Below are 27248 nucleotides of genomic sequence, written 5' to 3' on the forward strand. Positions count from 1 at the left end.
GAATTGCTTGAACCCGGGAGGCGGAGGTTGCAGTAATCCAAGATCACACCGTTGCATTCCAGCCTGGGCGACAGAATGAGACTTCCTCTCCAAAAACAAACAAACAAACAAAAACCCTCACCAAGAAAATGAACCCAATAATGATGAGCCAAAGACCTTGAACAGACACCTCACATCTGGCAGTTTCTTACAAAACTAAACATATTCTTTTCATAAGATCCAGCAACTGTACTTCTTAGAATTTACTCAAATGAGTTGAAACATATGTCCACACACGTTTATGGCAACTTTACACACAACTGACTGACAAAACTTGGAAGCAACCAAGATGTCCTTCGGTAGGTGAATAGACAGATAAACTGTGCTAAAAGAAATGAGCTAGAAGTCTTGAAAAGACATGGAAGAACTTTAAATGCATATTACTAAGTGAAAGAAGCCAATTTGAAAAGCTTATATATTATATGATTCCAACTATATGACATTCTGGAAAAGGCAAAACGAAAAAGGCAGTAAAAAGATCCATGACTGCAAAGGGTTGGGGGGACTAGTATGCCGAGTATCAAAATCAAAGTATAGAGACAAATCTCTAAGCAAAATATTTTATCTGGGAATATATAAAACCAGAAGTGCAACTTGGGACAAACACAAAGACTGAGGTGGTCTTTAGTATGTCTGAAGAATAAAGAAAAGATTGGGGTTTAAGTAGGAAAGATAAATGTTATGTATATTGTTTTAATAGAAAGCTCATTGGTGCTAGTGAGATTTCTCAAGTGTTGATAAGCTCTGATTGGTGAGTGACAGCAATAGGTAAAACTAGCTGCAGAGTAAGGCAGGTGGTTTTAGCAGCTACTAGGCAAAACTGGCCTTAAGATTACAGCAGGTTGTTTTGGCAGCTGGGCTTGGAAGATAATTCCTGGCACTAATTCCTGGCACAGGCACTTTATGCTCTGAGTGTTTTTCCCCCACCTGGTACCTCAACTCCAAATTAGTTGGGTGTCACAGTAACTCCAATTCACATAATCAATTTTCACATTTTTCCCTTTTCCTCAAACTCTTTCTCTGAAAGCATCAACTATCCTGAATTTAGGCTTTGTCTCTCGGTGTGGAAATGGATGTATCCTTGTTGTCTCTGGTCCCACATCGGGGAGAAAATATGACAGTCAATGTCAGGGATCCAAGCCACAAGTTAGTTACAAAGAGGACAAAAGGAAAAACTTCCTCATGGCAGGTTTGCCTGGAGTTCAGAATTGAATTCTGAATTATTAGAGCCACAGGCATTAGCAATCACCTCGAACCGTTAGGCTAACATCATCTTGTTGGGAGAACAGAGCTTAAAGATCATAATGTAAAGAATAGTAACATAATAAATCTAGTTTGAAAAACAGCTCTAATCCATGAACCCAATTTTGAAAGTAACCAACTGAACAGATCAAAAAGTCTAGATGTATTTGACGAACTTGTTGGAACCAGGTGACTTGTTTTTTTTTAATCTTCTATAATTGTGTTTTTACTTTTCCATAGGAATTTATCCATGTGTAGTAAGTAGAGGTAGCAAATGCACAAATGCCTCCTTGTTCAGCTAGTTAAGTAATTCAGAGCAATCCTAACTCACTTTAGCAAGAGAATCTAGTGAAGTCTGTTGAGATGCAATGGCTTAAGCTGTGGAGTCAGCTACAGACCCAATTAGTCATAAATTTTTGACCACTGTTTATAAGGGGCTAATTGATCCAAGGGAAAAAGGATCTAACAACTGGGACCATCCAGTTGGATGCATGTTTCTTGGTAAAGTATCTCTTTTAATATGATGGTGTAAGTTAAGAGGTGACAACCAATGTTCAGATTTTGCTAATTTAAATCCAGAAATATCTCAAACCACACTGGTATTTTTTCTTTAATTGACTGAGACATTATGTTGTCCAGGCATATGGTTGACTACTGAATCCCCCTCAAATGAAACTGTATCTTGATAGAGCACAACAGGTAATTCCGTCTAAAGTCTGTGTGTATTCATAGTTACTTGTAGGAAGGTGACAGCAGTACTTATTTAAGGTTCTATTATTAAACTATTATATTGTTGGAAGACATAAAAAATTAGAGGAACAGGGTCATAAATGTTTTTGTAATCTGTTAAATTTTTTTTCCTGAATTATATTACCATATTTTTCTTTACATAATCTGAATTTAATTTTAAAGTCTTTTGTGTAGACTATACGTATTACGGTGAAGCAGGGAATCTGCGTAAGTGCGTCCAAAAATTTGACCTTGGAAAAAAAAGGTCCTATACAAAATTTGAATAGTTGCACTGGGAACATTAGTAAAAATTTGTTATAAGTAAACTAAAGGTTCATTTGGATCATGGATAGATGAGGGTTTTGGGTGATAAATCTCAGAGTCAGTTGTGTTTTCCCCTTTGGCAAGAGACTGGGGAATGTAGATTATACATTGTCTTTCTAGAAAAATGAAGGTATCTAAGAAGAGACCAATTTTTTTTTTTTTTTGAGGCAGAGTCTCCCTTTGTCGCCCAGGCTAGATTGCCATGGCATGATATTGGCTCACTGCAACCTCCACCTCCTGGGTTCAAGTGATTCTCCTGCCTCAGCCTCCCGAGTAGCTGGGACTACTAACGTCCACCACCATGCCCAGCTAATTTTTGTATTTTTAATACAGACGGGGTTTCACCATGTTAGCCAGGATGATCTCGAACTCATGACCTCATGTGATCCACCCGCCTCGGCCTCCCAAAGTGTTGGGATTACAGGCGTGAGCCACGGCGCCCCGCCAGAAGAGACTAATTTATACTGGCCTGGTCCAAGCATCTTCGGATGACAATATACTACAGATGTCTGTTTTGATTCCAGGTTAACTTTAGTTGTAAGTCACCTGTTGAGGTGCTGTTTCAGTCAGGAGTGAGGGCCTTTTTAAAATGAAATGTGGATCCAGGAGTCAATGCCTTTGAGCGTGTCGACATAGGGACTGGCGACACGAAGCAATGTGAACCCTTTCAATGAGGCTGACAAGAGTTCTTATGTAAGTGTCTTCTCTAGTAGACAAAGTCAACAGGTTGCAGACTGTGGTGTTTTAGATCTTCATCTACCAGGAGTGCACTGAGCAAAGATCGTTCTACCAAAGTACAAAAAGTATAATTCTTTTTTTTTTTCTTGAGACAGAATCTCACTCTGTTGCCAAGGCTGCAGTGCAGTGGCACAATACTGACTCACTGAAACCTCCGCCTCAAGCAAGCCTCCTGCCTCAGCCTCCCATCTAGCTGCAATTACAGGCGCATGTCACCGCACCCAGCTAATTTTTATATTTTTAGTAGAGATGGGGTTTTGCCATGTTGGCCAGGCTAGTCTCAAACTCCTGACATCAAGTGATTCACCTGCCTCAGCCTCCCAAAGTGCTGAGATTACAGGCAGGAGCCACCACGCCTGGCCAAGAGTATAATTTTTATATGTTGTTTTGACAATGTCCTTACGATACTGGAGTATATCTCCTTTTATCAACTCTGACTAAAAACGCAGAGTGACCTAAATGTACAAAACAGCCTGTGATTGTTTTTAAAGATGAAAGTTTGTGAGCCCCAAAGGATGGACGGCTTTCAAATTTATTAACACCAAAGGAGGAACCTGAGGCCAAAAAAGCTGTTAGGTTTCCATAAATTTTGCCAACTGGGTTTTTACAGTTGCATTTCTTTGTTCTGCCAGGAATAAGATGGGGGATGATATAAGCACAATGAAAATCCTGTAAAATATGCCAAATTAAATGTACCTGTTTAATTACATGGCTAGTAAAGCAGATTCTTTATGGTGTTCTTTATAGAACTTTACAAAACACTATGAACTTCAAGGGGAGTTCCCCAAATGGGAATAATTTTCTCAAGAAGAATTTTGGCCATGGTTGAAGCAATGGCTTGTCTATAAAGAAAAATTTCCACCTGATAAGAAAACATACAGATCATAACCAATACATATTGCATACCCATGGGAAGGAGGTAACTGGATAAAATTCAATTGCCAAACCTAGAATGGCTTATTACATAAATTACAATCTCCAGGAAGAATGTGTACATATAGCTTTTCCTGGATTAAACTCAGAATAAATGGCATAATAAGCCAAATAAGCAATCTTGGTAGGTTTTTGTTTTGTTTTATGTTGCTTCTCAATACTGTTTTATAAAAGAAATCAATTTGTCAGTTATCAAAGGAGTCAAATTATATACTATAGTTAACAGTGGATATTTTATTGAATTTGGGAGAACAGGTTTATTATCAGGTCCAAATCATAGTTTTCTTTTATCATCAAACCAGTAGCCATGATTTTTCTAATTTTGTTTTTCAGCTTCTGGAGCCAAATTTTGTACACCTTTGCTAATCGCTCTTAAATTATCTTCTGAAACCTCTTTCAGTGGGACCAAGACAGAGATCTGACTGACTGAAGCTTTAATAGCAGCATTTCTTACAGCATTATCAGCAAGGTGGTTTCCTGTAGCCTCAAGAGTCTAACCATGGCCAGGCACAATGGCTCATACCTGTAATTCCAGCACTTTGGGAGGCCAAGGTGGGCGGATCATTTGCGGTCAGATGTTCCAAGACCAGCCTGGCCAAGATGGTAAAATCCCATCTCTACTAAAAATACAAAAATTAGCCAGGCGTGGTGGCGCATGCCTATAATCCCAGCTACTCAGGAGGCAGACAGGAGAATCAGTTGAACCTGGGAGGCAGAGGCTACAGTGAGCCAAAATCGCACCACCGCACTCTAGCCTGAGCAACAGGGTGAGACTCTGTATCAGGAAAAAAAAAGCAAACCCCCCCAAAAAAAAAGAAAGAAAAAAGTCTAAGAGTTAGTCTAACCCTGAATGTCCAGGAATTCTTTTAATAGTCAACACAGCTGGCGGCTGAATGACATCCAGTAAGTCTCATACGAGGGTCAACTCCTCCAGTGGAAATAAGGAAACCAATTTGTTTTTGGCTTTTTTTGTTTGTTTGTTTTGAGAGAGAGTCTCACTCTGTTGCCCAGGCTGGAGTGCAGTGGCACAATCTCAGCACTCTGCAACCTCCACGTCCTGTGCTCAAGTGATTCTCCTGCCTCAGCCTCCCGAGTAGCTGGGACTACAGGCCCATGCCACCATGCCCAACTAATTTTTGTATTTTTAGTAGAGATGAGGTTTCACTATGTTGGGCAGGCTGGTCTCAAACTCCTGACCTCACATGATCTGCCCACCTGAGCCTCTCAAAGTGCTGGGATTACAGGCGTGAGCCACCATACCCGGCCAAATCCTATTTGTTTCTATAACATTTTACAATCATGAGCAACCCTAAAGGCATATCTGCTATTTGTGTGTGTATATCACATATACACACACAATCATTAAGGTGGAGGGGTACCTCATCAGAAGGAAGGGGTAAAAGAGTCACAGGAGTAAGACTTACATCAAGAAGAGTTCTGTGAGGAGGAAGAGTTAGCAAAAGAAGTTCCTAAGAGGTAAGATGACTGGCAAAGATGTGTTGGTATGATGTAAATTTAGAAGAGCTTTGATACTATGGGAAACAAAGGTGGTTAAGGGAGATATCATGATAATTTCTTTGGTAGATTTGACTAGTAGGGCAGTGGCTGGGATAGTTCTCGAATGGGGGATAATCTTTGAGTTACTGGGTCTAGTTGCTGACTGCAATATCCAATGGGGCAATGTTATCTCAATTTTTCTGAGTCAGGACATGCATTTTCTTTCTTTTCACAAAAAGAAAGACAGTTGGGCTGGGCATGGTGGCTCAAGCCTGCAATCCCAACACTTTGGAAAGCCAAGGCGGGTGGAACACTTGAGCCCAGGAGTTCGAGACCAGCCTGGGACACATGGCAAAACCTCATCTCCACAAAAAATACAAAAAAATTCTCTGGGCACGGTGGCTTACACCTATAATCCCAGCACTTTGAGAGGCCAAGGCGGGCGGATCATGAGGTCAGGAGATCGAGACCATCCTGGCTGACACGGTGAAACCCCGCCTCTACTAAAAATACAAAAACTTAGCCGGGCGTGGTAACAGACACCTGTAGTCCCAGCTACTCAGGAGGCTGCGGCAGAAGAATGGCATGAACCAGGGAGGTGGAGCTTGCAGTGAGCCAAGATTGCACCACTGCACTCCAGCCTGGGTGACAGAGCGAGACTCTCAAAAAAAGAAAAAAAATACAAAAAAAAAAAAATTAGCTGGGCACAGTGGCACATTCCTACAGTCTCAGCTACTGGGGAGGCTGAGGTAAGAGCCTCACTTGAGCCTTAAGTAGGGCATGTAGAAGTTAAGCAATCAAAGAAAAGTTTGGTGTCCAGTAGTAGCTGGTGAGTCTGAGAAACCCTCAAAGCTGCCATTTCATTTCAGGTTTAGGGAACTACAGGATGTCCTGAATCCATTCAGGGTCCAAATGTAGTCTTGTTCCAAGAAATCAGATGGCCCAGATATTTAACTTGTGTCTTACTAGTTATAACTTTTCTTTAGAAATCTTATGACATTTCACAGCTATATGTTTTAATAACTCAACACCATCTTCCTTACAAGCCAGCTACAAGGAAGACAAACTAAGTAGATCATCTACATATCATAGTAAGAACAAGTCCTGGGGAAAACTTCCATCTCCTAAATCAGGCTTCAGAACTTGAGAGAAATAGAAAGGACTTTCAGTACAGTCCTGAGGCATAAGTCTAAATGAACTGTTGTCCTTCCCCAGTGAAGCAAATAGTTACTCACTGGTTTGAACAACAAGGATAATGAAGAAGGCACTACAGAAGTCAATTACAGCCAGGGGCAGTGGCTCATGCCTGTAATCCCAGTACTTTGGGAGGCTGAGGTGGGCAGATCACCTGACGTCAGGAGTTCGAGACCAGCCTGCCAACATGGCAAAACCCTGTCTCTACAAAAATAGAAAAATTAGCTGGGCATGATGGCAGGTGCCTGTAATACCAGCTACTCAGGAGGCTGAGGTGGGAGAATTGCTTAAAACCAGCAGGAAGAGACTGCAGTGAGCCAAGATCGCACCATTGCACTCCAGCCTGGGCGACTAAGCAAGACTCCATCTCAAAAAAAAAAAAAAAAAAAAAGTCAATTACAGTGGGCCAGGCACGGTGGCTCATTCCTGTAATCCCAGCACTTTGGGAGGCCGAGGTGGGCAGATCACCTGAGGTCAGGAGTTTGAGACCAGCCTGCTTAACATGGTGAAACCCTACCTCTACCAAAAATAAAAAAATTAGCCAGGCGTGGTAGCAAATGCCTGTAATCCCAGCTACTCAAGAGGCTGAGGCAGGAGAATCACTTGAACCCAAGAGATGGTGGTTGCAGCAAGCCAAGATCGTGCCACTGCACTCCAGCCTGGGGAACAAAGCAAGACTTTGTCTCAAAAAAAAAAGTCAATTACAGTGAAAAATTTACTATCAGTTGATATGAAAGTAAGGTATTCTAAACAAATCTCTACCCTCAACCATTACGTTTTTTTAATTGGGAGAATAGAAGTATTACAGGGGCTGGTACAAGGAATTATTAAACCTTGAGCTTTGTATTCTTTAATTATAGGTTTTCCAACTTGTAAGGCAGATTGGCTCAAGGGGTATTAGGCAAAAGCTTGGCTGGATCAATCTGGATTTCAATTGGGGGTGTATTATACAAGCATCTGATGATGATGTGGCCCATAAAGAGACAGGTGTATGTTTCAATAGGGAATTTTGGGAGCCAGCAGAGATGTCTTCGATGTGCAGGACACCGTAATAGAAAAGCAGGGCATGACTGGAAGAGCCCAGTGAACTATCCAGTTTATCAAACTCTAAAATTATGTCTCCCTTCTAAGGAGAAAGAGATGTCATCATGATTTTATTTTTTGTTTTAAGTCTTGTCCCAATAAATGAGCTGGAGCAGATTTCACCAATAAAAAGGGATAAGTATCCTGTAAACGTCCAAGGCAAAAAGTAATGGGCTGGGACAGAAAGGTTGTCAGTGGTTTATTAGAAACTCCCACTATTTGAATATTTTTATTATTCCAACACCATGGCTGGTTGAGACTGGTGGGGCTGAGGACCAATATGGTTGCTCCCGTGTCTACAAGAACAGTCAGAACTTCACTGCCAATTTGAAGAAAGTTTTCTGTGAGGTGATTAAAAGAAAGGACTGGGAAAAACCCCAATGTGTCCTCAGAACCCCTTCATTCTAAAGGAGAAGCCAAAGAGATAAATGAAGAAGTCCATTTAGATAGCTTAAGTTTATGGCAACTTTTTTTGCAGTGGGATGGCTGTTTACAATAAGGACAGATTTCAGGAGGTTGCTTTTGTGAACTACAGTTGTGCCACATAGAGCCCTAATTGTTTTCTGTGGGTGAATTTATCTGTTTTAACTGGAGGTACGTTCACCACTCACTGAAGCCTTGACCTCCCAGGCTCAACTGATCCTCCCATCTCAGCCTCTCAGCAGCTAGGACCACAAGTGCACACCACCATACTCAGCTAATTTTTTTTTTTTTTAAGAGACGGGGTCTCATTATGTTGCCAGGCTGGTATCAAATTCCCGGGCTCAAGCAATTGATCCTCCCACCTCAGGCTCCCAAAGTGCTGAGATTACAGGCATTAGCCACCATGCCTGGCCTTTGCTGATATTTTTTTAGAGTGAGACAATTAATTTACCAAATTAACAAGGTCAGGGGTTTGTACAGTCTCCCATTCTATGTTAGCTCTTTTAACTGAGAAATTCTATGTTAGCTCTTCTTGGGAGACCACTGACAAAATTAAGACCAATTCTAGTAGAGTCAACATCCACAGGAAAGCCAGAATTTTCTCTGAATACCACCTGGAGTCTGTTATAGTGGTTATTAACCAGTTCATTTGGCTCTAGGGTACGAGCTTGAATTTTATTCCAATCAATGGCTTTAGGAAAAGCTTTGAGGATAACCTTATGTAAATTCTTTGCAAGTTGAGACTTATCCCAATATTGTAGGCCAGAATCTGAGGAAGTGGAGACAGGTCTCACAGGGGATGGATGCAACTGACCATTAAGTGTTGGGCTGGTCTTCTCCCACAGGCACATGAGTACACTGATAAAGACTGGAAAGTGGCTGGGTGCAATAACTCATGCCTGTAATCTCAACATTCTGGAAGGCGGAGGCAGAAGGATCACTTGAGGCCAGGAGTCTGAACCTAGCCTGGGCAACATAGTGAGACCCTGTCTCAACAAAAATAAAAAAAAATTAGCTGGGTATGGTGGCACATCTCTGTGGTTCCAGCTACTCAGGAAGCTGAGGTGGGAAGTTCAGTTCAGCCCAGGAGGTTGGGGCTACAGTGAGCTATGATCATGCCACTGCCTAGGCTGCAGAGTGAGATGCTCCCATCTCTTAAAAAAAAAGATTGGAGAAGACAGTCTCGTAAATTTGAAATGTAATGTTAAATTAGTCAGCAAAATGACAAGGGACCTCAATAACCTAAGAAATTCCTTGGTTTGAGCACAGAGTTCAGCTTTAGCCCAAGGGACACAGGAAATCTGGGGAACCTCACAGTTGTTAAAGGGCCTAATAATAAAGGGAAAAGTTTTTGTAGGTAGAGGCTGGGAAGCAGAGGGAGGAAGAATAGTAGGGTAAGAAATATCATGGAAGAAGAAAAGTTTTGAAAAGTGAGGAAATATCACAATAGAAGGGAAGCTTGAAAAGGTGGCACCTGAGAAATAGAAAAAGTTTGAATTTCTAAGTCCTTTTTCTCTGTCTCAGATCACTCAGAGACAGTATTTTGGAGCAAGGCAAATTCCAACTCTTAAATGCATTTGGATGCCTGAAGATACCAAGTAAGGTGTATGTCCAATTTAGACTGTTTTCTGGCCTTGGCCTTCTAATTTATCTCTGAGGAAAACAAATTTAGGAAGGTCAAAAGAACCCAATGAAGGCCACTGTAATCTCAAATTATCTTTAGTATAATCAGTTTATCAAGATAAGAAGGTATGTGATAGCACACCATAATGTTTCAGCCTGGCCAACACAGTGAAACCCTCTACTAAAAATACAAAAATAATCAGCTATGTGTGGTGGTGCATGCCTGTAGTCCCAGCTACTCAGGAGGTTGAGGCAGAAGAATCACTTGAACCTGGGAGGCGGAGGTTGCAGTGAAACGAGATTGCACCACTGCACTCCAGCCTGGGCAACAGAGTGAGACTCTGTCTCAAAAAAAAAAAAAAGACAGACCGTAATGTTTAAGCATATAACCAGCTGGAGTCCTCAATGGGGGAGTTACTTTCGCATGCCTTTGAACACTGAAAGCCCATTTTGTAAATAAATCTAGGTGACTTGGTTTAACATCAAACACACAAAAGTCGAAATAAAAACCAAGTTCAAAAAGAGTAAAGTACTCAATAGAAAAAAAAAAAGACAAAACCTTCTTTAACAGGAGGGTGAAAGTCCCCATACACAGGAAGGGGAAAATCCCTCATAAACAAGAGGGAAAAGATCCCTCAAAAATTAAATCCAAAATAAAACTGGAAAGTTCAAACCACAAGAAATGGGAGTTCAATCCGAAAGAAACTTACCAAGTAGGGGAAAAAAAGCAACACACAGAAGCAGGAGGATCAAAGAGTACATAGTTCTGGGGGGGAGGCCACTAAACCCCTCCAGGTGAGCTCACTTTGGATCCCACTTCTGACACCAGGTACGTCAAAAGCAAATAAAGCACAGAAACACATCTCTAAGCAAGACATTTTATTTGGGAATATATAAAAACAGAATTGCAATTCAGGACATACACACAGAGCAGGATAATCTTTGGTATGTCTAAAGAACAAACAAAAGATTTTTTTATTTTATTAGGGTTTTATTAGGAAAGAGAAATGTTGCATTAATTGCTTTGATAAAAAGCTTGCTGACACTAGCAAAGTTTTTCTGGAACCACCAAGCTATAACTGGTAAGTGACAGCAGAAGGTAAAAGTTGCCTTAGAGTCAAGGCAGGTGGTTTCAGCAGCTACTAGGTAAAACTGGGTTTAAGTTTATACAAGGTCATTTTGGTGGTTGGGCTTGTGAGACAATCCCTGGAGCATGTGCTTTGTACCATGAATGCTTTTTCCTCCTTGGCCCCTTGACTCCAGTTTAGCTAGGTATGACAATTAACCTCAATTTGTATAAATGATTTTCGTAATAGCATGGAGGATTTTTAGGGCCGTGAGACAACAGTGTATGATTCTATAATGGTGGGTGTATGCTATATTTGTCAAAACCCATAGAATGTACACCACCAAGAGTAAATCCTAATGTAAACTGTGGACTTTGAGTGATAATGAGTCAGTGTAGGTTCATCAACTGTAACAAATGTACCAATCTGTTGACAGTGGGGGAGGTTGTGCATATTGGGGGAGTGAAGAGGGGTTTTTTGTGAACCCTCTATACTTACTGCTCAATTTTGCTGTAAATCTTAAACTTCTTTTTAATAAAAGGAATGAAGTATTAATAAACAACATGTATGAATCTCAAATGCATTATGCTTAATAAAAGAAGCCAGGCTAAAAAGGTTACATATCAAATGATTCCGTTTGTATGACATTCTGAGAAAAGCAGAACCACGAATAAGAAAACAGATCACTGTTGCTAGGACCTGAGGTTCATGATTCTGTTGATGGTTGCACATTCTGTTGATGGTTGCACAGTGGATGCACTTGTCAAAACTCATGAAACTGAACACTAAAAAAAAGTTTTGAATTTTACCGTATGTAAATTATACTCAGGGTGGAGGAACGTTTGCTGTCTTTAACATCTCTGACGATATTCTTTTTGCTAAGTTAGTATTTATGATGCTTGGGACTTTTCATTGCAAATGAAATTTTAAAGTTTATTTCTGACTTACAATGAATAAAGCCTTCCCACTTTATAAATTAAAATTTTCCACACTTAACACTTTTTACCTTGAAATCTATTACACTTCCTATGTTGCTTATGAACTTAGTTTTCTCACTTAATATTGCATATGTTCCAAATTAAGCAGGTGGTTCCCAATCCCAGTCAGGGTACAGTTCTCAAAGTGTGAAACTAAAAGCATCTGCATCAACTCCAAGTTGTTCGAAATGCAAAATCTCAGTACTCACCCAACCAACTGAATCACACTCAGTTTGGGATCTTCCAGGTGATTCTAAAACAGTTTAAGAATCACTATCTTTACCCTCTAAATAATTAAATCAGGTTCTCTGGGGATGAGATCCAGACACCAGCATTTTTTTTAACTCCCTAGATGATTCTAATGTGCAGTCACAGTTGATTTTGATTCAGAAAATCTTGGGAGGGCATCAGACATCATATTTTTAACAATTCCAATTGTTTCTAATGTCAATAGCCTAAAGTAGAAGATAAAGCATTCTCTCACAAATACTGACTACCATCTTCTGCTATAATGCAATGTACTTTTTCTCACTGGAAAACTCCATTTACTTCAACTCCCGGGAATTAGACACAACCCAGGCATTTTGAAATCTGGAATTATCCAACTAAGAGGAACAGAATATAAAGAGATTAAAACATCCTCAGCCTGATTACATTCCCAGGAAGTGTATCTTGTGTTAATATAGGGATTAGAAGATACATTTATAGAAATGGGACTGCACCACAAATGTTTCAATAAATAGACATCAGGTACATTTAGCAGAAGTCAGATGTCCACAGCCATATTTTACTATTTTCTTATGAAATACACATTATAACTATATAGACAGAGCAAGATTACGTCTCGGGAAAAAAAAAAAAAATCTAAGACCTGAAACCATAAAAATTCTACAGTATCAGAAAAACTCTTCTAGACATTGGCTTAGGCAAAGAATTCATGACTAAGACCTCAAAAGCAAATGCAACAAAAATAAAAATAAATAAATGGGACCTAATTAAATTAAAAAGCCTCTGCACAGCAAAATAATCAGCAAACAGGCAACCTACAGAATGGGAGAAAATATTCACAAACTGTGTCTCTGACAAAGGACTAGTATCCTGAATCTACAAGGAACAAATCAGCAAGAAAAAAACAATCCCATCAAAAAGTGGGCAAAAGACATGAAGAGACATTTCTCGAAAGAAGATATACAGCTAACAAGCATGAAAAAATGCTCAACATCACTAATCATCAGGGAAATGCAAATTAAAACCACAATGGGATACCACCTTACTCCTACAAGAATAGTCATAATTAAAAAGTCAAAAAACCAACAAACAATAGAGAAGCATGGATGTGGTAAAAAGGGAACATTTTTACACTGCTGGTGGGAATGTAAACTACTACAACCACTATGGAAAACGGTATGGAGATTACTTAAACTAAAAGTAGAACTACCATTTGATCCAACAATCCCACTGCTGGGTAAAGGTAAAGAAGCCAGGCTAAAAAGGTTACATATCAAATGATTCCGTTTGTATGAGTATCTTGCTGGGTATCTAAGCAAAGGAAAAGTCATTATGTGAAAAAGACACATCCACATGCATCTATATAGCAGCACAATTCACAATTGCAAAGATATGAATCCAACCTAAGTGCCCATCAACCAATGAGTGGATGAAATAAAGAAAATGTAGTATATATACACAATAAAATACTACTCAGCCACAAAAAGGAATGAAATAATGTCTTTCACAGCTACTTGGATGGAGGTAGAGGCCATTGTTCTAAGTGAAGTAACTAAGGAATGGAAAACCAAATACTGTTATGCTCTCACTTCAAAGTGGGAGCTAAACTATGAGGACACAAAGGCATAAGAATGATATAATGAACTTTGGGGATTTGGGCAATGGAGGAAGGTTTGGAAGGGTGTGAGGGTTAAACGCCTACATATTGGGCACAGTGTACACTGCTTGGGTGACGGGTACACTAAAATCTCAGAAATCACCACTAAAGAATTTATCCATCTAACGAAAAATCACCTGTACTCCCAAAACTATTGAAATAAAAAAGAAAGAATGACTTCCTTTAATGTCTTAATAGCCTACTTAATTTTATAGGAAGAAAATGTCTTTGCTGAGACTACTGCTTTATTCAAATACTTAAGAATTTCTGGTCTGTTTATCCACACCATCAAATATTATTACTATCTCTAGAATTAGTCAGCTGCATTTTCTTTTCTTTTCTTTTTTTAAAGACAGGGTCTTGCTCTGTCACCCAGGCTAGAATGCAATGGCATAATCACGGCTCACTGCAACCTCTGCCTCCCGAGGTCAGACGATCCTCCCACCTCAGATTCTCAAGTAGCTGGGCCTAAGCGCCACCACGTCTGACTGATTTTTTTTTTTTTTTTAATGGTAGATGGGGTTTCACCACATTCTGGATTACCAGGGTGAGACATGTCTTTCACAGCTACTTGGATGGAGGTAGAGGCCATTGTTCTAAGTAACTCAGGAATGGAAAACCAAATATTGTTATGCTCTCACTTCGAAGTGGGAGCTAAGCTATGAGGACACATCCTTTGTGTATCCTTTCAGAAAAAAAAAATTCTAGATGATACTAATGTAACATATAATCCAAATCACTAGGTTGATGACAACCACTAAATTAAAATATACAAAACGATCACTTCCACATCCCAGGTTTTTCTAAAAGAAAAATACTTTCAGATGAAGCGGTATAGCAAGCAGGTTTGATACATCCGAAGAAATACAAAGAACCCTCCCAAGTAGCCATATCACATGTACATCTGCTTTAAATGCTATGCCTATTATTCACAGCCCTCTGTTCTTCCTCTTGCCTGTAAGTTTACTTCAAAATATCCAAAATTGCCCTGTGTTGAAGAGAAACCATTTATTCTTCCCTTTCTCCTCTGTGCTGTTCTACAACATGCCTATAATATGACAGTCCTTCCAGTTCCTAATTTTCATATACCTCCCAAATTTTTTCTTTTTCTCTATCTAGGATGCTTTGCCTAGAATATGGTGTTCGGAAAAAAAATATTTTTGGATGCTCATGCTACCCTCATTCCTAATTTTGAGCAATAAAGAACTAAGAAAGACTTGAAGATAAAGGATCACTAAACTAGGTTTCGAATCTCGGTCTGCTGAATAACTAAAAGTATTTAATCTTTTAAACTCATTCAATTTTCTCATCTGTTAAATGAGCATATACAACTAAATTACTTCTTTTTTTTTATTATTCGAGACAGAATTTTGCTCTTGTTGCCCAGGCTGGAGTACAATGGTATGATCTCTGCTCACCGCAACCTCCGCCTCTCAGATTCAAGCAATTCTCCTGCCTCAGCCTCCCAAGCAGCTGGGATTACAGGTGCCCACCACCACGCCCGGCTAATTTTTTGTATTTTTAGTAGAGATGGGGTTTCACCATGTTGGCCAGGCTGGTCTCGAACTCCTGACCACAGGTGATCCACCCACCTTTGCCTCCCAAAGTGCTGGGATTACAGGCATGATAGACCATAGAACTGGCCATAGAACTAAATTATTTCAAAAGTCCCTTCCAGTTACTGAAAATATGAATCAATTATCCTGTTCATTTATAATGGGATTACTAGCAGAAATTAACACACAGTCTCTCAAGAACAACTTAAAAAAACATAAATGTGTGTGTGCTCTATTTTTTTTTTTTGAGATGAGAGTCTCACTCTGTCGCCCAGGCTGGCGTGCAGTGGTGTGATCTTGGCTCAATGCAACCTCGACCTCCCAGGTTCAAGTGATTCTCCTGCCTCAGCCTCCCGAGTAGCTGGGACTATGGGCACATGCCACCACACTTGGCTAATTTTTGTATTTTTAGTAGAGACGGGATTTCACCATGCTGGCCAGGCTGGTCTCAAACTCTTGACCTCAGGTGATCCACCCGCCTCAGCCTCCCAAAGTGCTCGGATTACAGGTGTGAGCCACTGCACCCAGCCTGCTCTCAACTATTTTAAGTTGACATGACAATGCCTACCTTGATTTAGTGCATCTTCAGAAAACTTTGAATATTGTCCTTATTTTTTAATATCCAACTTATCAGGAAAAACATTAAACTACTCTATTTTTGTAAAAACTGAGTTTTATCCTTGACCTTTTTGCTTCTTGATTAAAACTTAACCTCAAACTGACACAATACCATCACCATTCCCATCCTCGTGTGTGTGTGGGTGTGTGTGTGTATAAAATCCTAACAGGAAAATAGTCTCTATAGAATAAAGTAGTGCTTACTCTACACATTTTCAGACAAATCCTAGAAGTTATTGTATCCTATAATCAAAAGCAGCTCAGTAAAATAAAAAATAAGACATAAAGATCTGAACTCGCTTCCTACCTCTGCCACTTAACAGCCGGTATGCCCCCTGGATATAAGTATGTTGAATCTCTCTGAGCATCAATTTTCTCAACTGAAAAAATCAAGATAACACCTATCTTACAGGAATTCTCTGAGGATTAAAATAGATCATCTAATAAATCTTTCTGTATCCCTGGAATACAGCAATCACTCAATAAAAGGCAGTTAATGCTTTTGAGAGAATCATTATACAAACTGCTTCTTTATAGGCACTGAAACTTCAAATGAAAATTGTTATCACAAAATTATCAAGAGCTTCAACAGGATACAGACTAGAAAAAAAAAATTGTCAAGAGCTACTTCTACCTCTTTGCCCCCAAAGTTTTACTGTGCAAGATAAATTAGACTTTAACTGCTAAGTCAAACTTAATAGGTATTCTTTTACTCTTTTTTTTTTTAGGTAAGCTCACAGCAGTCTCCAACTCCCAAGCTCAAGTGATCCTCCTGCCACAGCCTCCCAAATAGCTAGGACTACAGGCATGCACCACCATGCCGAAAGAGAGACAGACACAGAGAGAGAGAGACAGAGAGAGAGATGGAGAGACAGAGAGAGAGATGGAGAGACAGAGAGAGAGAATGAGAATGTGTGTGTGTAAAGACATGATCTCACTATGTTCAGCCCAGGCTGGTCTTGAACTCCTCTTGCCTCAGCCTCCCAAAGTGCTTTTACATTTATTTTTTAAGTAAAAATCACTACTTATAAAATTATTTCCAATAAATATTGGTCAATATTAAATTAACAAATTACTAAGTTAAAATCACAAATAAACTTACCAAGTTCAGTCATAAATTCACTTACAATTTTTTTTTTTTTTGAGATGGAGTCTTGCTCTGTTACCCAGGCTGGAGCGCAATGGCGCGATCTCGGCTCACTGCAACCTCCGTCTCCCGGGTTCAAGTGATTCTCCTGCCTCAGGCTCCCAAGTAGCTGGGTTTACAGGTGCGTTTACAGGTGCCCGCCACGACACCCAGCTAATTTTTGTATTTTTAGTACAGATGGGGTTTCACCATGTTGGCCAGGCTAGTCTCAAACTCCTGACCTGAGGTGATCCACCCACCTTGGCCTCCCAAAGTGCTGGAATTACACGAATGAGCCACCATGCCCTGACTCGCTTGCAACTGAACTTAAAAACTGACTTCAATTATCCAGGTTCATTCAGATTTTAAGCTAGGAAACAGGATACAACGTCAATATATAAAAGTAAAGGCTGGGCCAGGCACGGTGGCTCACACCTGTAATCCCAGCACTTTGGGAGGCCGAGGCGGGCAGATCATGAGGTCAGGAGATCAAGACCATCCTGGCCAACATGGTGAAACCCCATCTCTACTAAAAACACAAAAATTAGCTGGGCGTGGTGGCGCACGCCTGTAATCCCAGCTACTCAGGAGGCTGAGGCAGGAGAATCATTTGAACCCGGGAGGCAGAGGTTGCAGTGAGCTGATATTGCGCTACTGCACTCCAGCCTGGCGACAGAGGAAGACTCCATCTCAAAAAAAATAAAAGTAAAGGCTGAGGTGACATCATGGAAGATGGCCAAGTAAGAAGCTCCAAGAAAAAGTTCTTCCACTGAAACAATTATAAAGCTGGCAAGAAATACAAGAAATCAACTATTCCAGAACTCTAAAAGTCTAGTCAAACACTTATAGTGTCCATGAGTGGGCAGGATGAAGAAAGTCATTGGTTAACACTGGTAAATTTCTATATTCCATGTAGCAGCTACCATCCCCCATTCACCAGCTAGGAGGCAAGCACTTATGAGGACAGCAGCCCATCTTTCTGATTCAGCTTGCTGGTGTCAGGGTGGACAATTAGTGCCTTGTTCAAAAATTGGGGTTGTGTGTTTTTATCTGCCTGGTGGATCACTAAGGGACCTGCATGGGCTGACCACTGTTTCAATCCCATTGAGCTAAAGTGATTTATTGAGCGGCATTGCTCAATAAACATAAAACGCAGAAAACTTTTTTTCTTTACTGGATTCAGACACTCAAGGATCTGACAGGTCACTAGCTGACCACGAAGATAAAAGAACATAGACTTCAGTGACCACACACAAATAGCAAAGTGGCAAGAGTTCTTCCTTATCAGCAATTAGTTTAAATGTAAACAGCTTAAAATCGACAATTAAAAAACGTAGATTGGGGCTGGCTCAGTGGCTTATGCCTGGAATCCCAGCACTTTGGGAGGCTGAAGCAGGTGGATCACCTGAGGGCAGGAGTTCAAGACCAGCCTGGCCAACACGGCGAAACCCGGTATCTACTAAAAACAAAATAATTAGCCAGGCATGCTGGTACACACCTATAGTCCCAGATACTCAGGAGGCTGAAGCAGGAGAATTGCTTGAACCCGGGAGGCGGAGGTTGCAGTGGGCCGAGACTGTCACTGCACTCCAGGCTGGGTGACAGAGCAAGACTCCATCTCAAAAACTAATAAACAAAAAAACACAGATTGGCATAAATGATTTTTTTTTTTTTTGAGATGGAGTCTCACTCTGTCGCCCAAGCTGGAGTGCAGTGGTGCGATCTCGGCTCACTGCAACCTCTGCCTCCCAGGTTCAAGTGATTCTCCTGCCTCAGCCTCCCAAGTAGCTGCGATTACAGGAGTGCACCACGACGCCTGGCTAATTTTTGTATTTTTAGTAGAGACAGGATTTCACCATGTTGGCCAGGCTAGTCTCGAACTCCTGACCTCAGGTGATCCACCTGACTTGGCCTCCCAAAGTACTGGGATTACAGGCGTGAGCCAACGAGCCCCGCCATGATTTTTTTAAAGATGCAACTATATGCTAGTTAAAAGAGATTCACTTTAGCCTCAAAGACACATATAACTTAAAAATAAAAGGATGGAATTATTTATATCACACAAACAGTAACCAAAAGAGAGGAAGGGCAGCAAAACTGACAGTAGACAAAACAGATTATAAGTCAAAAGTTGTTAAAAAAAGACAAAGAATGGCCGGGAGTAGTAGCTCATGCCTGTAATCCCAGCACTTTGGGAGGCCCAGGTAGGCAGATCACTTGAGCTCAGGGGTTCCAGACCAACCTGGGAAACATAGCAAAACCCCGTCTCTACCAAAAATACAGAAAATTAGCCAGGCGTGGTGGCATGCACCTGTAGTCCCAACTACTCAGAAAGCGGAGGTGAGAGAATCGCTTGAGCCCGGGAGGTTGCAGTGAGCTGAGATCATGCCACTGCACTCCAGCCTGGGTGAAGAGTGAGTCGCTGTCTCAAAAAAAAAAAAAAAAAAAAAAAAAAGACAAGAATGCATAGTGATAAAAGGGTTAATTCATTAAGAAGATATAACAATTACACACAAAACAATGGAGCCCTGAAATTGTGTGCAAACACCGAGAGAACTAAAAGTAGAAATAGTTCAACAATAATACCTAACAATAATAAACTTCAATATATAATAAACTTCAATATAACAATAATAAAACTTCACTTTCAATAATGGCTAAAACATCTAGACAGAAGATCATTAAGAAAATTAAAAAACCTGGCCGGGCGCAGTGGCTCACATATGTAATCCTAGCACTTTGGGAGGCCAAGGCGGGCGGATCACAAGGTCAGGAGTTCAAGATCAGCCTGGCCAACACAGTGAAACCCCATCTCTACTAAAAAATACAAAAAATTAGCTGGGTGTGGTGGCATGCGCCTATAATCCCAGCTATACACCATGAACAAGTAAGATTTAGCCCAAGAATGAAGGATGGTTTATCATAAGAAAATCAATCAATGTAATACACGATATTAACAGAAGGAAAAATATCACATGATCATCAAACACACACACACACACACACACACATATTTAACAAAGTTCAACGTATGATATTGTTTGGCTGTGTCCCTACCCAGATCTTGAATTGTAGCTCCCATAATTCCCACGTATTGTATTGTAGCTCCCATAATTCTCATGTATTGTAGGAAGGAAAGATGGGAGGTAACTGAATCATGGGGGTGGGTCTTTCCCATGCTGTTCTTGTGATAATGAATATAAGTCTCACGAGATCTGACGGTTTTATAAAGAAGAGCTCTCCTGTACATGCTCTCTTTGCCTGTTGCCATGTCAGATGTAACTTTACTCCTCCTTTGTCTTCTGCCATGATTCTGAAGCATCCCCAGCCATTTGGAATTGAGTCAATTAAACTTCTTTCCTTTATAAATTACCCAGTCTCAGGTATGTCTTTATTAGAAGTGTGAGAATGAACTAATACAATATATTATCATGCTAAAAAACAAATGGCCAGGCACAATGGCTCATGCCTGTAATCCCAGCACACGGCGAGGCCAAGGTAGGAGGATCACTTGAGCCCAGGAGTTCAACAACAGCCTGGGCAAGATAGCAAGACCATGTCTCTACAAAAAACTTTTTTTTAATTAGCCAGGAATGGTTGTGCATACTTGCGGTCCCAGTTACTCCAGAGGCTGAGGGGGGAGGATCACTTGGGCACAGGAGATCAAGGCTACCATAAGCCATGATCATGCCACTGCATTCCAGTCTGGAAGACAGAGTGAGATCCTGTCTCAGAAATAAACAAACAAAAAACTCAGGAAACCAGCAATAAAAGGGAGCTTAACGTGATAAGATGCATTTATGAAAAGCCTACGGTTAACATACTCAATGGCGAATAACTAAAAGCTGTCCCTCTAACATCAGAAATAAGACAAGAATGCCCACTTTCAACACTGCTAGCCGGGCGAGAAAAGAATTTAAAGGCATTCATATTGGAAAGGATGAAGTGTAACTATCTCTAGTCACACACGACACGATCCTATATATAAAACATTCCAAAGAATCAACAAAAAATCCCCACCAAACTGATAAAAAAAAATTGAGCAAAGTTGCAGGGTATAAGATCAATATACAAAAATCAGTTGTGTTCCTACACATAATAATCCAAAAAGGAAAGAAAACAAATTTATGATAACATCCAAAAATTAAAATGTCTAAAAATAAATTTAACCAACAGGGTGAAAGATTTGCAAAGAACTATAAAACATTGTTAAAATAAATTAAGACTTAATTAAATGGAAAGACATCTAACATTCCCAGATTAGATCATTTAATATTGCTAAAATGGCAATACTCTCCAAAACAATGTACAGATTCGGTGCAACCCCTATCAAAATTCCAATGGACTTTTTTGCAAAAATGGAAAGTCCAATCCTCAAACTCATACAGAATTGCAAGGGGTCCCAAACAGTCAAAATAATATTGAAAAAGCACAATAAAATTTGAGACTAAAACTTTCCAATTTCAAACTTACTACAAAGCCAAGGGAGTCAAAACAGTGTGGTATTGGCATAAGGACAGAAATATAGACCAATGGAATAGAATGAGAGTTCAAAAATACACTCTATGGTCAACTGATTTTTTACAAGGGTACACGACAATTCAACGGGGAAGAAACAGTCTCTTCAACAAATGGTATTGGGATAATGTGATACCCACATGCAAAAGAATGAGGTTGGACTCTTACCTCACACCATACTAAAAATTAAATCAAAATGGATAAGTGGCCTAAATATAAAGGCTAAAATTGTAAGCTCTTAAGAGAAAACATAGAAGTAACCTCCTCCACTGAATTTGGAAATGGTTTCTTACATGACACCAAAAGCCCATGTACCAAAGAAAAATTATATAAACTGGACCTTGTCAAACTTAAAAGCTTTGTGCATCAAAGGACATTATCAAGAAAGTTAAAAGACAACTCACAAAATGAGAGAAAATACTTACGGGTCCAGTATCCAGACTACATAACGAACTCTTACAACTCAACAACAAAAGACAATCCAATTTACAAATGGGCAAAGGACTTGAAAAGACATTTTTCCAAAGAAGATATACGAATGGCCAACAAGCACATGAAAAAATGTTCAACTTCATCGGTCATTAAAAGAATGCAAGTCAAAACCACAAAAAGATACTACTTTATAAACTTTAGAATGGGGTATTAGTCCATTTTGTGTTGCTTATAACAGAATATCTAACTGGTAATTTGTAACGAAAAGAGGTTTATTTCGTTCATGGTTCTGCAGCCTGAGAAGTTCAAGGGTTCAAGGGCATGGCCCTAGCTTCTGGCGACAGCTTTTGTGCTACTTTACAACATGGCAGAAAAGGTCAATGGGGAAGTGGACACATGCAAAGAGGGGAAAGCGTGAGGGATGTCCCGGCTTTACAACAACACACTCTTGCAGAAATTAATCCATTCCCTCAAGAATTAATACAGTCTCTAGAAAGCAAGAATTCACTCACTACAGTGAGAACAGCACCAGCAATTCATGAAGGATCTGCCCTCATAACCCAAATACCTCCCAATAGGTCCCACCTCCCAATATCACCACACTGGGGATCAAATTTCAACATGAGTTTTGGTGGTACAAACAAATCATATTCAAACAATAGCAGGCGGCTATATTTTTTTAAAAAAAGGAAAACAGCAAGTGTTGGCAAGGATGTGAAGCAATAGGAACTCTCATACATTGCTAGTAGAAATGTAAAATGATACCAGCCACTGTCAAGAACAATTTGGCATTTCTCAAAAAGATAAACAGAATTACCACATGATCCAGAAATTCCACTTCTAGGTATACACCCAAGAAAAATTAAAATATATATCCACACAGCAATTTGTACATAAATGCTAACAGCAGCATTATTCATAATTGCCAAAAGGTGCATCAACAGATGAACTAAGAAATAAATGTGGTATATACATACAATTGAATGTTATTTAGCCATAAAAATTAAGTACTAATATATGTTATAACTTCAATAAACATTGAAAACATGACGCTAAGTAAAAGAAGCCAAATATTATATAATTTTATTTATAAGAAATAATAATAAATAAGCAAATCCATAGAGATAGAAAGCATATTAGTGATTGCCAGGAGATTGGGGGGAGGGTGTCAAGGAAATAGGAAGTGATTACTTACGGATATGAGATGCTCTTTTGGATAACGAAAACATTTTGAAACTAGAGATGATTGCACAACAACACAATTGCACTAAATGACACTAAATGGTATACTTCAAAATGGTTAAATATATGTTATGTGAATTTCATCTCAATAAAAAAGGCTCAATACTGGAAAGCCAGTATGAAGTATCAAAGACTAATATGAAATAAACAGTTTCAAGGCTTACTATATTGGTATAACTATTATATAGCTACTTAAAATTGTTAGGTGCTTAGTTTCACCCCTCCCATCCCATTTATCAACAAGTTATTTATAGTTAGAAGTCATGGAAGTTTTCTAACATGTAGTAAATCCTGACAATTATTTAAGTTGGGGTACAGTGGCACAATCACGGCTCACTGCAGCCTCAACCTTCAAGGCTGAATCAACCCTCCCACCTCAGCCTCCCAAGTAGTTGGACCACAGGCATGTACCACCGCATCTGGCTTTTTTTTTTTTTTTTTTTTTTTAAAAAAAAGACAGGGTCTCAGTCGAGCGCGGTGGTTCACATCTATAATCCCACCACTTTGGGAGGCTGAGATGGGCGGATCACATGAGGTCAGGGGTTCAAGACCAGCCTGACCAACATGGTGAAACCCTGTCTCTGCTAAAAATAAAAGAATTAGCTGGATGTGCTGGTGCATGCCTGTAGTCCCAGCTACTCAGGAGGCTGAGGCAGGAGATTCACATGAACCCGAGAGGTAGAGGCTGCAGTGAGCCGAGATCATGCCACTGCACTCCAGCCTGGGCGACAGAGCAAGACTCTGTCTCAAAAAAACAAAAAAAGACAGGGTCTCATTATGTTGCCCAGGCTGCCTAATTTATAACTAACTTAAATGAAGTCAAATTTATTATATAGGAAAGCAGGTTACCATATCATTTACATAGAAGAACTCCAGTTATTTCTGAGTTTCAGTGAATTTTTCTCTAATCAATGAAGGGGCCCAGCTCACTCATGTAATCACAGCATTTTGGGAGGTCGAGGCAGGAGGACTGCTTGAGGTCAGGAGTTCAAGACCAGCCTGGGCAACATCATGAGACCCATCTCTAAAAAAACAAAATAAAATTAGCTAGGCATGGTGGCATACACCCATTGTCCCGGCTACTAGGGAGACTGAGGTAGGAAGATCACTTGATCCCAGGAGTTCAAGGCTACAGTAAGTTATAACCAAGCCACCTCATTCCAGCCTGGACAACAGAACAAGACCCTCTCTCTAAAGAAAAAAGGTGGTGGGCCGGACACGGTGGCTCACGCCTGTAATCCCAGCACTTTGGGAGGCCAAAGTGTGTGGATCACCTGAAGTCAACAGTTGGAGACCAGCCTGGCCAACATGGTGAAACCTCATCTCCACTAAAAATACAAAAATTAGCTGGGCATGGTGGCACACACCTGTAATCCCAGCTACTGGGAAGGCTAAGGCATGAGAATCGCTTGAACCCAGGAGGCAGAGGTTTCAGTCAGCCAAAATTGCAACACTACACTCCAGCCTGGGCAACAGAGTGAGACTCCATCTCAAAAAATAAAATAAAATAAAATAAAATTTTAAAAGGTGGGGAAGAGGGATTGGGAACTCCAGATAAATATCAGACTTTATTCATAAAACAATACAACAGCATTTTTGGGGGGCTACATATACCCCTGGAAACATGCCGGGGTTTTTGTTCTTTTTCCTTCCTTTCTGGATAACCTGTCCTTAAGACCCAGAAAAGTTCACCCAAACACAATTCCAACATTAAGTTTTTATAAAAATGCTTATCAACTTTCACACAGTAATACAGTCTGATTTTATAATGGTTTTCCAGGAACTAAGCTGTTAAAATTTTGTTTTATCATTCTCTTCTCCATGCTATTTCATTTTCCCTGTATTCTGATCCTTTTCTTCCTCTCTATTACAGTGCTCCAATTCCAAAGCTCTGGTTCAAGTATTCAGAAACAAGCATTTTTCTGTCTCTCTCACACACAACACCATGCGGTATTAAGCCTACCCAGTACTTTGCTTCTTTTCCACAGTACCAGAATTTCAAGTCTTTTTACTTCACTTCCACTGAAACAAGATTGCAATGTGCATACTGTATTTCACTTCAATGTTGGTTTAATTATAGCCCCTCCCCAATCCAACCATGGAGCGGAAGAAACTACCTAACCCAAAATAAAGTATGCCAAGGAAGAAAATCTAAAACTCAGAAATAGTAAATAAACCATTTTATTTAACCAACTACTTTCATGAATAGATTAAAACCATAAATGAAACTAAATGCCAAAGTCCCCCTACCAAAAAAAAAAAATGAAGTGAAATGGTCATGTTATTATGTTTGCATTTCAATATACGATACTTTACCCAGTCTTGCTTGAAAACAAAAAGGAAAATGACACCATCAGAAGCATTATTTGTGTACCATCCTGGACTCCCTCTGGCTTTATAAATACTGGAGATACTTTAGACAATGACTTAAACCTATTATAGAATATAATTTTTCACAAAAACCTTTGCTATAAAACTCCTGGTTAAAGTATGACAATTTCTGAAATCCCATTTACAAAAAGAAATATATATATATATATATATATATACTTACTATGGCATAAGAAAATCAAGTATCTAAGAATAAATCTAACAAAAGATATGCAAGACTTCTAAGTAGAAAACCATAAAGGATGTCAATTCTGCCCATTCCAAAATTGATCTAAAGGCAACAGTATAATCCCAAACAAAAGCCCAAAAGATTCTGTGGTTTGGTTGGAGGTTAAATTGGTTACTCTGTTTACTTAGGGGGAGAAATTAATGCAGTGATTCTAAAATGTACATGGAAATGCAAAAGAACAGACTAGCAAATCTTTAAAAAGAACAAGCTGGGCAGCCTGAGTAACATAGGAAGCTCTCGTCTCTACAAATAATTTTAAAAATTATCCAGGCATGGTGGCTCACACCTATGGTCCCAGCTACTCGGGAGGCTGAGATGGGAGGATCGTATAAGCCCAAGAGGTCAAGGCTACAGTACACTGTTATCACGCTACTGCACTCCAGCCTGGGAAACAGAGCGAGACCATCTTTCAAGGAAAAGAAAAAAAAGAGAGACTTATTCTACAGGATATTTAGACTTATTTTATTAAGCTCAATAAATGAGGCAGTGATATTGGTACAAGGCTAGACAGACTAATATAACAGGATAAAGGCCCAGACACATAGCATGCATCTATGGACATGACTTATGAAAACACGACACTCCAGAGTGATGGCAAAAGTTTATTTGTTTGTTTATTCATAAATGGTGCTGGAACAACTGGATATCCATTTGAAAAAAAATAAAACTTGACCTAAAAACTACACATACACAAAAATCTATTCCAGGTGAATTATATATTACATATCTAAATGAGAGAAGTAAATAAAAGTTTATAGATGATGTGAATAACTCCATGACCTCCAAGGAAGAAAAAAAAAATTTAAAACAGAACACAAAAAAGCACTGTTTAACGAAAAAAAACCTGATGTATGTACCTATTCAGATAACTTTTTTTTTTTTTTTTTTTGAGATGGACTTTTGCTCTGTCGCCAGGCTGGAATGCAGTGGCATGATCTCGGCTCGCTGCAACCTCCGCCTACCCAGTTCAAGCAATTCCCCTGTCTCAGCCTCCTGAGTAACTGGGACTACAGGTGCACGCCACCACACCCAGCTAATTTTTTGTATTTTAGTAGAGACAGAATTTCATCACCTTAGCCAGGATGGTCTCGATCTCCTGACCTCGTGATCCAACAGCCTCGGCCTCCAAAAGTGCTGGGATTACAGGTGTAAGCCACTGCACCCAGCCTACAGAGAACTTTTCTGCACCAAAAGATACCATATAAAAAGGCACCACAGGCAAACTACAGAATGGGAGAAGACATAAGTAACCTAAACTGACAAATGCCTTATATTAAGAATATATTAAAAGCTCCTATGAATCAAAATATACATTAATTAAAAATAAAAATAGATAAGTGATGAGAACAATCACTTTACAGAACAGGACATCAAAATGGTCA

The 27248-nt window shown here is 39.7% G+C and overlaps 1 protein-coding gene across 2 annotated transcripts in view; it reads right to left on the reverse strand.

Moving 5' to 3' along the window:
* Nucleotides 1-27248, reverse strand: part of STAG1 (STAG1 cohesin complex component) — a 406617-nt gene that overhangs the window by 341921 nt on the left and 37448 nt on the right. Inside the window, exon 2 of one of the 2 annotated variants that reach the window (XM_063722218.1) lies at nucleotides 24096-24270. The exons of the other annotated variant lie outside the window; for it this stretch is intronic. The gene's annotated coding sequence lies outside the window, so the exon portion shown is untranslated. The remainder of the gene's footprint in view (nucleotides 1-24095; nucleotides 24271-27248) is intronic. 2 annotated transcript variants of the gene reach the window in all.

The sequence above is a fragment of the Pongo abelii genome, chromosome 2, assembly GCF_028885655.2.
Source record: "Pongo abelii isolate AG06213 chromosome 2, NHGRI_mPonAbe1-v2.0_pri, whole genome shotgun sequence".
Lineage (NCBI taxonomy): Eukaryota > Metazoa > Chordata > Mammalia > Primates > Hominidae > Pongo > Pongo abelii.